At 38.2% G+C, this 13,002-nt stretch overlaps 1 pseudogene; it reads left to right on the forward strand.

Moving 5' to 3' along the window:
• Positions 1-8,275, forward strand: part of LOC149210788 (E3 ubiquitin-protein ligase DIS1 pseudogene) — a 137,597-nt pseudogene extending 129,322 nt beyond the window's left edge.
• The last annotated feature ends 4,727 nt before the right edge of the window (positions 8,276-13,002 follow it).

Raw genomic sequence — 13,002 nt, forward strand, 5'->3', positions numbered from 1 at the left:
TTCTAGTCCATTCCAAATTCCCACTGCTTCTACCTTATTTAAACCTCACACCCTATCGTAGCTTTCTCCACTTTCATTATTTTCAACAGAATGAGCAAATTATAGGTTTTACATGGATCTAGTTATGGATGTTTATATTTTGGAAGACTATGAAACAAGATGATTGAGTTTCTTTCAACAATATAGAGGTCTCTAATGAGAAGAAGTTTAGATGCCAAGACATTGGAATATGTTGATCTCTATTTCGACTAGTGATGGTCGCAGGAATAGGTTTAAGGAAGACATAGTTTTCAATTATTTTAGTCCATAAACCCTTGCCTGACAATATCAACAGTTTCCGTGAATAGATGAGAAGTAGAGTGCCTTCATTATGAGTCCTAAAACATATAGACACAATTTTCTAAACATACATTTTTTCCCGAACTCTACTTATGCCTTTATGCTTGTCAACCCAAAAATTGAATTCTCTACTTTATATGTATTCAAACAAAACTGAATGGCGTGTATTCACCAGAGCCTGTGGCTATGTTTTAACTAACATCGATGACAATCAAATCACACAAATTTTAAAATTAATATAATCTTTTAACAACAACAATAATTTAATTTAGTTATTTTCCATATATTGTAAAGCTAGGCATGAAATTATTAGTACAACAAACAAATCAGGCCAATTGCATTGTTCTTGTTGAATCAAATATTTTATAAATAAATTAATTAACCTAAACTTGCATACTTTTGCTCGTTGTGGTAGTGCAGGAATTCAAGTTCACATGCTAAATAATATTTTGACTTGTCATTCAATCAGATAACTTGTTGTAGTTGTTAGGATTTTTCTAGTCTCCTTGAGGTAAATTTTTTCGACACTTCAATTTAGTTTTGTTTCGTTGCCCATTAATTTTGGGGTGGCACTATTAGATCCAAATCTCATACAATTTACCATTAGTGAATCTTAATGTCGACTCATTAACGTTTCCTGAATGTGTGGAAGTATTGTTGTGCAGAAGGAGGTGGAGCCTGAATGTGCAGAAATATTGATGTGCAAAAGTTTTATTGTGTGGAAAGAATTTGGGTAGGGATGTGGGGAAGTATTCTATGGGGAAGTGTGGAGTGCTAAGGAAGAAGCTATTTATACTTAATACAATATAATAGGAAAAACAAAACAAAAATTAATTTACACAATGACAATGCTTATTAGTAGCAAAACAATTCAAATAATTGCCAAGAATCCGAATAATGCAACTTACATCGCTCACAATTAATGTAGTTTTGTCTTGGTTTTTATGTGGATGATCACCAACAAATCAATGGTTGAAACTTTATTCAAACACAAATCCTTCCCCAAGCGAGACGTAACCACCAAAAAAGCCAATGACAAGGTTGTTCCCTCAAACCCTAGGGTTCCACATCTCTTAGTGTGCATATTTTTTCTTCCCTTAGAATTGTGACAAGGTTGTTACTACGCAGCATCCTTGCCAAGGGGCAGGCACAATGACTCAACTATTGTTATGAGTGTTAAGATTGAATGGTTAGTGTCTTCCTAGTGATGTATAAGACTCACAACACAAATGTAGACTTCATTACACTTTCTTTTAGAAATTTTCCAGTTTATTCCCGTTAACAATTCGACACTATAACTAGAGAACTTTTGCATTAAGGATGTGATCCATTTAACCATTAGGAAAGGCTACAGTTCATTTGTTCATTGAGATCAATATTTAGTGTCCTACTAGTGATCTATAAGACTCGCAATGCAAATGTAGACTTCATTGCACTTCCTTCAAGAGAAACTCTACAACTTACTCATTTTACAATGAGACAGTATAAGTAGAGAACCTCTGCATTGAAGATGTGATCCATTTAATCAGTAAGCGAGGCTTTGATGCAGTTGTTCATTAAGTAAGAAAAAGAGATTGTTTCAGTAAAGTTTTTGATATGATTTTAAATCCATTCAAGTCAAAAGCTAGGGCAATGAATGTATCTTGGGGTCCATGATTTGTAATAAAACCAAAATTTTGTTTAGTACTGAGTCAAGCATAGAATATGTTGAATAGAAATTGGCATTTTCTTCTCTCGTTATTGAATTCTGTAAGGGTCGAAAGCCATTTTCTCTAGTTATTCATGTCCTCAACAAGCAATAGTTGTTTTCTCTGTTGTATTAATGCCAATTATATTGCCATGGTTATGTAATGATATGCATGACATGGAATCTATGTGTCATATTTTGTGGGCTACTACTAGTGTCAAACCTACCAACTAGTTGAATCAATGACAGCCTCTTTAAGATCTCGATTTTCGACATTCATGTCAATATAAGAGTGTTATTAAAGAATGAAAACATTAAAACACATGCAATAGAGACATGTTGATATATCAGATGATTTGCACTATTATAGATGGATAATGCACTCTTAGTTTTGCTATCTTGTTGTCTTGAATTGGCTGACAAAATCTATCATTTCAAAGTTGGACTTGTATTAGAGGTTTTTCTTTGGATGGTAGTTTTAAACTTTTCTGCCACCACTCCTTTGATTCTGGACTGTCTAACAAACACATGTCCTCCATTTGACAATCTAAAATGAAAATATGTATTATCATATCTTTTCTGTATCAACAGTTTTACTTATTAGCTCTCTTGCCCCTATGTTGGTTTCTTGTGGTTTATTCTCTGCATATTTGATAGATACCAAACTAGATGATACTTCATACTCATAGATGCCAAATTAGAGGATACTTGCACTCCCTTAAGAAAACTTTGGTTGGTTGCAGACTGCAATAATAAAGTGGTCAATTTAATATGTATATATCTAATTTAAGGTGAATTTAATGAAACTAAGGTCAGATCACATGCTTAGCCTCACCAACAGTGTATTTTGGAAATCAAAGAATCATAGTTAAGGCCAAAATTTTTCTTCAAGGAATACAAGTGCTTGACAATTTTACTTGATATGTAATTGATTTGAAGGGAATACCATATAGATTATCTACTTAGTAATGTGCAGTAGTACTTGACTAGTGCAAATGACAATACTAAACACAAAGCTGTACTAGAAAAATAACTACAGTAACGTTTATTCCAGTGCAAGGTAATTGAATTTTTTGAGGCAATTGTTTGCTAATTGGTTAACTTTAGACACATATGCTAGCATTATGTCTATAAACAAGCAAAGCTATAGGTTCCTTTTTCCACTATTGATATATAATGTAAAGTCATAGTTAATTTCCTACCTTATATTTCCTTACTATTTTCTATTTCAAATTTGATTGAAAATTCATTCAGACATTCCTTCTAATCTATAGCTAACTATTTATCAAGGTTAAAAATAATTCAAAAACTTGATGATCTATCGACTTTTCAACTTGGACACTTATGGGCCATGGCTTTATGTAGCTGGAATCTAGTGTTCACTATTAAGGTTAGTCAAGTTTTCGACTAGTCATTCTCCCAAGTTATATTTTCAATAATGGGTGATGAGTGATTATAAAACGTATTTGTGATCAACCAATAAGAAGCCAATTGTGTTTTAGGGTAAGCCAATAGAGTTTTAGGGCTAACTATAAGATGTTTTGGTTTTGATTAAGCACCAATAAGTCAACTAGGCTTTGGGGCTATGGATCAAAGTGACCATTGTAGGCAATTTTTGGGTCAATTTCCTTGAAAGTGAAACATGATTGGTACCATTTGGAGCAAGTTGTCTTTGAAAATTTGTTTAAGTTGAACTTTGACCCATGGGCCATTCCAGTTGGGCATTGGGATGTGGGTATGTGGGTGATTCAAGGTTGGTGTTGGTTATAGCTCTCAATTTTTGTTTGTACAATTTTATTGGCATTGAATTTTATAACATTATCAATAAGTATACCATATGTCCTTTTTAGCTATGGTTAGTTATTTTTTCTTGTGAATTATTCCTTCATGATTTTTGTTCTTATTTATTAAGTTGTTTTGTAATGCGAAACAAGAAATTACTGCCAAAAATTGTTCTAAAAGGCTTGGCTAACTCACTATTTATTGAGAAGGTTGTGATTTGGTCGAGTCATTGGTGATATTTTCCATAAATTGTTTTGACAGGGCTCAAACCTTTTTGTAAAATGTTTTTTTAGGATAATTTTTGCTCAGCTTTTGATTTTTCCAATGAGAGTTAGCTCAATGTGCCAATAGAGGGGAAACATGGTGTTTAATCACTGATAGAGATACTTTTTTGGATTAGGAAATGAATTAAAAACAAATCAAGTTCTGTTCATTTTTCAAGGTTCTCTGAGCTTTTGCTGACTTTTCTAATTGTTTATGGGTTCTTCCCATCTCAATGTTTCAAGACCCTGTTGATGCCTCGAAAATCGCTGCAACAACATCGGGGATAACCACCCGGTCCGAACCTTAGTACAGCTCCTTTTCCGTTTGGAATAGTGGCTCCGACTGGGGATAATGGGACCAGTTTCCCAGAAGTGGATAAATGGGATGGATGAGTGATTATAAACTATGCTAGTGACGAGAGAATAACTAAAACTATCAGCAAGAATATAATAACTATGATCTATCCCGGGGACTCATTGAACTTTAAAGCGTAGCGTTTGATGGTCTGTGTCTAAAGACAGGCATATAGATGACTCCATCTTTAAGGCATAGATATTAATTCATTCAAGATTTTTGTGCCTAAATAGTTAAACAGAGCGATTAAAACAAAATTACCACACTTTATCATTTATATCATTGTCACATGCATGATTGAAAGGAAAGGAACATCGTAAAAAATCCAATAGTGGAATGAATAAAGATCTGCTGTTACAGCGCATGCATATAATCAACAATAGCAAGAATAATCACATAAAAATTCATATAAAATGAATGAATTCAGACATAGATAGAAATACCATATGAGCTGTTTGACACTCCCAAATATCAATCGCTATTTGTAGTTCTTCCTTCAACGCAAAAAAATCGTCAACAACGAAAATAGTGCACAATTGCATAAAGAAGAATCCTTGTTAAATTAAGAACAATTGGCCCAGTTTCATAAAAGAATATTGACTGAAGCACAATAGTGCAAACTTCAGTCTATTAAGTCTGTTACAAAACTTTACGACCCTTTCCAAAGCAATGAAAGGGTCTATAAATACTAAACTAATCTAAATATCTAATAAACAGAAATCCTACATAATTGGCATCAATAAATATTGTTCCTATTTCTTGGAGCTATCTGGCAATCGGTGACATAATTTATCAGGTAGGCTGCTTGCCTTTAAACCTGAGCTGACTTGTCGCAAGCATTGGCTCAACTTCAGGTGGTTTATTGAGAAGCGAACTGAGCTGGGCAGCATAGGTGGCATCCTGAATGTCGGGAATTATACGCCCGATGGCATCTGTCAAACACTTAAGGGCGGCTCTCTGTGTGTGGGGCTTAATCAGGAAAAGCCAATATGCATCGAAGGTAAAACTGTTAACCCCAGCAATCAATCTCCCCTTTTCCTCCAAGTCAGGATAACACGTTTGCTCCAACATGTTTGTTGTTGTTATCTTCCCTGGCGTACATTGGGAGATAATATTTGCCAAGTAGAGAGTGTTGTTAACCAGATCAACTAGGTTGCTGGAGGTTGATTTACACCTTGAAGCTGCCCTTTCTGCTTTCATTACCTGTGTGTGCCATTCTGTAAAAAGTATGTCTTTATATGTTTCTGAAATCTTGGGCAAATTTGCTTCTCTCCCTTGATCAGAATCTTGCCAGTCAAGATATCCACTTATGATCTTGTCGGCCTGGTCTAACTCATTCCTGGCCTTTTCTACTTGCCGATTAATGGATGTAGTTAACTCACACAATGACTCTGCCTCAGTGAGTTGTTGACAAAGGAGCCTAATTTGTGATATCAATGCATTGTTTATTAGTGATGCTTCCTTTCTGAACTCATCCACCTGTGGAGCGCCTTTGATTATTTCAAGCTGCGATGACAATTGAGCGATTTGCTCATCTTTCGTTTTCATCATTTGTTCATTTGCTGCTCTCAATTGTGCCAATGCTTCCGACAATTCCTTTTGTTTCTGGATTGCATTTTGGTCAATCCTTTGCCTTTCTTCCTGCAATTGCTGGGTTAATTGATCATTCATTTGTTGTTGTACCAGCAACTGCTCCTCTGTTTGCGCTGCCTTCTGCTTTGTCTCGGACAATTCTGCCTGTATTGCAAAAATTTCTTGGTCCTTACTCTTCAATAGAAGACTTACCTCCAATGCCTTGTCGATTGTTGCTACGGAATAGGCTCCTGCATACTGTGACAGCTTTGTTAGGTCATCGGAGGGGTCCAATTCCTCCTTCCATACTACATTACCCGTGACTGTTTGCTCTGGAAAGATAGAAGGTTGATCAGTCCTTCGTCTTTTCCTTGATTGCTTTACAACTGCTCTATGCCTCGGGCTGTAGAAAACATCTAGGGGAGGAATATCTTCTACCTGGAGAACGATTTGGTCGGAGGGGTCCTTTGGTATTACTTCAACATCCTTAGAAATGGGTGGGCCGCTAGTTCCACTTAGAACCTGAGGTGGAGTGATGTCCTGTGTGTCATTTGTCTTGGAAGTGTCCCCATCTTTTGAACATTCCAATCCGCTGATGATGGAATGAAACTGCTGCCATTCCTGGAATAGTTTGGGGTCTATGGTAGTGTCCACATTGACATCGGTGGTGGTCTGTTTCTCTTTTTCGGTTTGGGACTCTTCCCGTTCTTTTTCCTGCTCTTTCTTTAGTTGTTCCTCTTGTTCTTTCTTTTGTCTTTCCTCTTGCTCTCTTCTCTGTTTTTCCTCTTGCTCTTTCCTCTGTTTCTCTTCGTGTGCTCTCTTCTTCCGTTCTTCTTTTTCTTTTCTCTGCCTCTCCTCCTGTTCCTTTTTATGATCCTTTGTTACTACCGGAGGTTCTTTTGATTGTTTCCGAATAGGCCCGCTTGATGAAGTCGCTGGGGTTGTTGCTAGTAATTCTAGAGGCAGAGTTTGCAACCTCTGTTCTCTAAGCTTATTGAACTCAGTCAGTCCTTCATCATTATATCTCAATCGAGCAAGTTCTTTAGCTTGACCTATTGTTTCGGCTGCAACGAATAGGTCGTCAAACCAATCTTCTTTGTGCTTGAATTTTGTTAATTTGGCCTACTCTAGCGCATTGTAGGCAACTTTGCTTGGATCATATGGCCTGTTTGGGATAGTCGTTGTTATCACTGAAAATTCTGTTGCCAAAATTTTTTAGCCTAGCTTAAAAACAGGGTCTTTTCGCAGCACATGAATTCTTTTTTAGCAGTTTCGCAGCGCTGCCTGTTTAGGTGATTTCGTAGCGTGCTACGAAATTGGGGATTTGTTCAAGTTTTCAGTGGAGGACCAAATCCTATCATGCCTATTGTACACGGGCTACAACTGCTGTGGATGAGGTTGATCTGCTTAAAGGTCTAATGTTAGATTTTTCAGATAAGATTGAAGATATCAAGGTTTACATGGTTGTGGGATCGTGTACGTGTCAGTGATGAGCTTTTGAAATGTTAAAGATTGGGTAAACGATACTAGCTGTTCGTGTATTAGTTCTTCCATCAACAGAGAACATAGACACCTGATTGAAATTTGTTTTTTCTTTGGCGGAAAATGGGGTCGTATTAGTCAAGATCATTCCACCAGCACAATGATGCAAACGATTGAGAGTGCATAACCGTTTCCCCACTTGCAGACATGAGCTGGGGAATATAAGATGTTTGGCTCTTGAAAAGGTTGCAGAATCTATGGAACTTCCTTGCAGACATCAAAAGTTTGGTTGTCACGACATATTCCCATATTATAGCAAGCTCAAGAATGAACAACAATGCATGTTCAGGCCTTACAGTTGCCCTTACGGAGGTTCTGAAATGCTCAGTTACTGGGGACATTCCAGCGCTTGTGATTCACTTGAGAAATGATCACAAGGTGGACATGCACAATGGCTGCACCTTAAATCGTCGATATGTAAAACCTAATCCTCAGGAGGTGGAGAATGCAACATGGATGCTGACGGTATTCAACTGTTTTGGTCAACAATTCTGTCTTCACTTTGAAACATTCCAGCTTGGAATGGCCCCTGTGTATATGGCCTTTTTGCGCTTTATGGGTGATGATAATGAAGCAAAAAATTGTGGCGTGGGGACAAATAGACGAAAACTGTGTTGGCAAGGAATACCAAGAAGCATTCGCGACAACCATAAGAAAGTCCGGGACAGTCATGATGGTTTGATTATTCAGAGGAAACTGAGGGTCACAGGTCGTATATGGAAAGAACAGAGATGATGTTATGGAATTGTCTTATTTGTAAATCCTACTAGATAGTGGGTCCATGACTCATCGTAGTCTAATCTACCTCGAATTTGGAGTAAAATTATTAATGAAAGGTTTGATGTGTTCATCTATATTGAGTCTGCAGGTGATGGAAGCATTTGGTGTTCGCATGCTCAAGTCTGATGAAAAAATCATCTATACATACAGGTGAAATGTACATAATGCTACCGGGTTTCAAATCAATATGAGAATATGATGGATCTTAATGTTGAAATTCAAGGAGATGTGGCATCTTTGGAGAACGCATGCCTTCTGTTTGGTAAAATGTATACACCAGAAATGTTCTTATGGAATGTTAATGTCAAAAAATCCAATTATATTTCGGCTATATCGGCAAGGTGTTTTGACCCCTTGGAGCCGTAGCAGGAGACCGGTATTACAAGGTGACAGTTGGTGGCAGGGTCGTGCTGTGGCATATCTGAAATTTGTTAATCTACCTCCTGACACCCTGCGAAAAGGACGTGTCTATCAAGCGAAACGGGAAGCTGCATATTTTGCTGTGGTGTTGCGCCATTTGCCGTGTGTGGTTATTTCTGTTAAAGGAACTGAAACTCCCGAAAATCTTGTGACAGATGTTCTCTGTAGGGAATATGCGCTGTCAAAAACAGATTTGGATGGATTGCTTAATAGTGATATCCTAGATGATAATGTAAAGCAACGTGTTGCCACAACTTTCCCGCATTTTGGGCAGCTCGAGATCCATCAGGTGTTTGGTCGCCTTACCAATTTATCCGAAGAGTTCCAGGCCTTGATGATATCTCATTAAAGATAACTCATGGTGGAGTTTGTTACGCCGATGTTGTATGGACCCGGAATGAACATGATGATTCAGAGTATCCATTGGTGCCAGGGCATGAAATTGTTGGAATTGTGAAAGAAGTTGGCATCAATGTAGTCCATGTTAAGGTTGGCGAGCATGTTGGAGTGGGTACATATGTCAACTCCTATACTGTAATGAAAGAATGAAAGTCGATTGTGCAAAAGGGTCGATTTTCACCTTTAATGGTATCGATGTAAAGGCGCAAGGTGCAGATTGTGTTTCATACACACGTTCCATTGCTCTATCACATGGAATTTCTGACTCCGCTAAATACATTTATACTGAAAGTGAAATTGGTAGACAAGAAACTAGCAATGCGAGTCATGTTTCAGAGATGCATCTTCAAGCACCAGCTGACAGACACCTTACCTTAATTCCAGAAATTGATGCATCCTGTAAAGTAGCGCAGGGGATAGCTCTTGTAAAGGATTCTATAACAGTATCGAATGAAACTTCTAAAGAAAATCACTGTGGATATAAGGAAGCGTTTGCTTCTCATAAGCATGCTTTGGGGCATGTCAAACATGAGATTGAAGTTTGCGATGGCACTGAGGTTCAAAAAGATGGCACTGTTTCTGACTCACCTTGTAACACTACCGACAGTGGACCAAATGTTGATGTGTTTTTCCCAGTTGTTGAAGGATTTCGCAGTGTTGATGCGACTATGGCTGTCAATGATAATTTCTGCCATGATGATGAACCTGGTTTAAAAGATGAAAGCCTGGGCATGGTTGAAGAACCCATGGCAATTGATGAGAGTGTCTCTAAGGTTGATGCCCCAGTAACTGGTAATGAGAGTGCCTGCAAGGTTGAGTCCATTGAGGCTGTTGAAGAGAGGGAGGTCAATATTGGGTTTCCAGTGACAGTTGATGAGAGCGCTTGCAATGTGAAAGACACTGTAGCAATTAGTCAGGGTGTTTGTATGGTTGATTGTCATGTGGCTGTTGAACAGAGTGTCTGCAAGCTGGATGCTCTTGCAGCTGTTGATGCATGCACCAACATTGGGAAGTCTAAAGGTCAGGAGGAGGCATTGGATGAATGTTCTGTAGAGATGGTCTCAGAAGTCGCCAGTGATGATGTTTATGAAGAAGATGATGAACCTGTTTCTTATACCGGAAGGATGATGGATGGGCAAGCGGATGATGATTCCCAATATGAAGATGGAGAATACAGAGATCAAAATTCTTGTTATTGGGATGAAGATATAGTAGAAGAACTGGAATGCCCTCTGTTCCTCGTGATAAACTTGAAGTGAAATTATCAAGCTCTGTTAGCCCTTCAAGTTCTGGAGTTTTTCTCCTTGCTCGAATATATTAAAAAAAAACTTGAAATGTGGCAGTGGGCATTAAACCCTGAACTGGATGAGGCATTACAATTTCTTCAATCATTGAGATCTGTGTTGCATGCCTTCAACAAAGATATTGCCAAGGCAGAGGATATTATTGCTGAGATGTTTTGTTTGACTATAGAGAGCAGATTACATTATTATCTGGCGTTTGTTTCCGGCACTTTGGTGGTCTGTGCAAGTCTTATTTCAAAGCTGTGTTTTGTGATTGCACAGCAGTTTCGTAGCGCGCTACGAAACTGCTGTAGCTGCATGTTTCAGTTGAGCCAGTTAATTATGTACATGTGATTGAAAATCTTTTTGAAAGTTCTGTGATCACACAGGTATATGGAAAAGGGTGGCCAGCACATCAAAGACGTGGCGGCCTATGCTATTTTGAGTAATCAAAAATAAAAGGCTCGCTTCTTTGGATTCGAATATGGTAAAGCGCATCAAATACCAACAAACAGGGGCCTATGTTTCAGGGTAACAGAAATGTCATTAAAGACAAACATGGAGCATTAAAGTTTCATCACAGCCACCGCCAGAAAGTAAGCAGATGTCAAAGAATGAAGTTCATTGTAATTAAGGCCATCAAAGCTACCGCTATAGTAATCCACTTGGCAGAGAGTGAAGCTTGGTTGTAATAAATGCTTTTTCCAGCATGATGTAGAATTAGAGTTTTAATTGTTTTAGGAGTCCAGAGCTGTCAATTAGTAGGAAAGTGGCTTTTATTAGTTAGTTTAAAAGTGAATAGGTGTCATTAGGAAAGGACTTTGAATTCCCCTCAGAGGAATCAGAGTCAGGTAGGAGAACTTTATAAATAGCTGAAAGGGAAATAAACAAAGGGTTGGATGTTTTTAGAAAAGACTGTTTTGGTTTATGTGAGGCAGATTACAGTAATAGAAAAACAGCTGTTGTTTCTTCTCAAGATTCTCAATAGATCATATTGTTCAAATGTATGGTGGTATATTCTCTTAGTGTTCTTTTTACAGTATTGTTACAGCATAATCACTCAGAATTCATGTTTAATGCTCTGACTTCCTGTATGCTTGGCAAGATGTGGTTTTGTAAAGTATGTTTGAACATCTAATGTAAAGAGCCTTGACTTCCATGAAAAGACAGTGCTTTTGTTTACTGAAATGTATGAGACTCCATAAGCCCAATGGGAAGAAATTATGTCCAGCCAGCTTATTTTTCATGTGTCTTGTAAGAGTTAGCCATCTTGTTCAATATCAGTAACCTATGAGAGAGCCCTCTCAGACAAAGGAGGCTAAGCCTTAGTTAAGAGCCTGGTTTGAAATAGTTTCATGAAATCTTGCTAGGTAGCAGCCCTTAGTACACGATTTTGTGATAACAGTCGCCAAAGTTAAAGATTGAAGCTTTGTGGCTTCCTTTTCTGCATGTTTGAGATCATGCAGAGTATAGACACCACACCTGAAGGGAAAAGAGGGCCAACCCTTCTTCTTTTCTTTCTTGAGAGTTTGTGTAACACTCTCAGCCATAATCTGATAGGCGATTTCTCTTGCTAGCAACTTATCTGGTATATACAAAGGGAGAACATGTGGGTCGGCTTGGCTACCGAAAACTCTTATGTAGGTAAATCTCTCCTCCCCAAACCAACTTGCTACCGCTGTTATATCAAACGAAGCGTGATATGAAATCTTGGGAATGGGTTTGTCAAAAATAGAATAGTGAATAGGCACCATAAAGCCATTGCAGACTTGGTACAGATGGTGCTTGTAAGAGGTCTTCCATAGTTTCTGATGGTATATGTGGATAGCCGTGGTATCTTGTGGCGTCCACCTCCAGCCGAGCACAGGGAATTCAGTATTGAAACATTGTGTATCTAGGATATATGCACTGTAATAAAATGGGGGAATTTTCCTTTCTGTGACGATAGTCTGATGTCTAAAGTCACGCACAGCTTGTGCTAATTTTTCAGAAAGGATGGTGGCCCAATCCATAATTATATCGTTTACAGCTGCCTCCATTAGAGGAACCATCTCTTTGGTAAAATTAGCAGAGTCATGCAATCCCCATAACCTACACATCATTATCCCCGCATAGAAATAAGGAGAAGCCAGAGATTCGACTGAGTACTTACCCGAAGATTCGTGTTTGTGTTTGGCTGGATTTTGTCTCCAATCCCGGATGGGTTTGGATTCAACTTAATTTTCATTTGCAAACTTCTCCAGGAATGCTTTATTATATATCTTCTCCGGCTCGGGCAAATGATACATTTGTCTTAGATCATCCGGCCTGAACGATCCGAAGATTCTCCCATCTCTAGTGTTGAAAGTTCTGTCCAAAATTGGGATCTCTTGAATCGCCCATCGCACTACATCTGTATATGGGAGGATTTGTTCCCTAGCCGCTATTCTGTGAAGGAAAGAGTCGGCTAAATCTTTGAGAGTACAATCAGACTTGCGAGTAGGATCTGCAGTAGCTTCTATTACTGTCTTTTCTGGTTGTTCGGCTTCAATCAAATTGTAAGTGCCTTGCCAAGTAACTCTGGTGAGGCCCGTGCATGTA

The sequence above is a fragment of the Pinus tabuliformis genome, chromosome 1_2 (genome assembly GCF_031772625.1).
Source record: "Pinus tabuliformis cultivar Carrire ecotype Pingquan chromosome 1_2, CPIR1, whole genome shotgun sequence".
NCBI lineage: Eukaryota > Viridiplantae > Streptophyta > Pinopsida > Pinales > Pinaceae > Pinus > Pinus tabuliformis.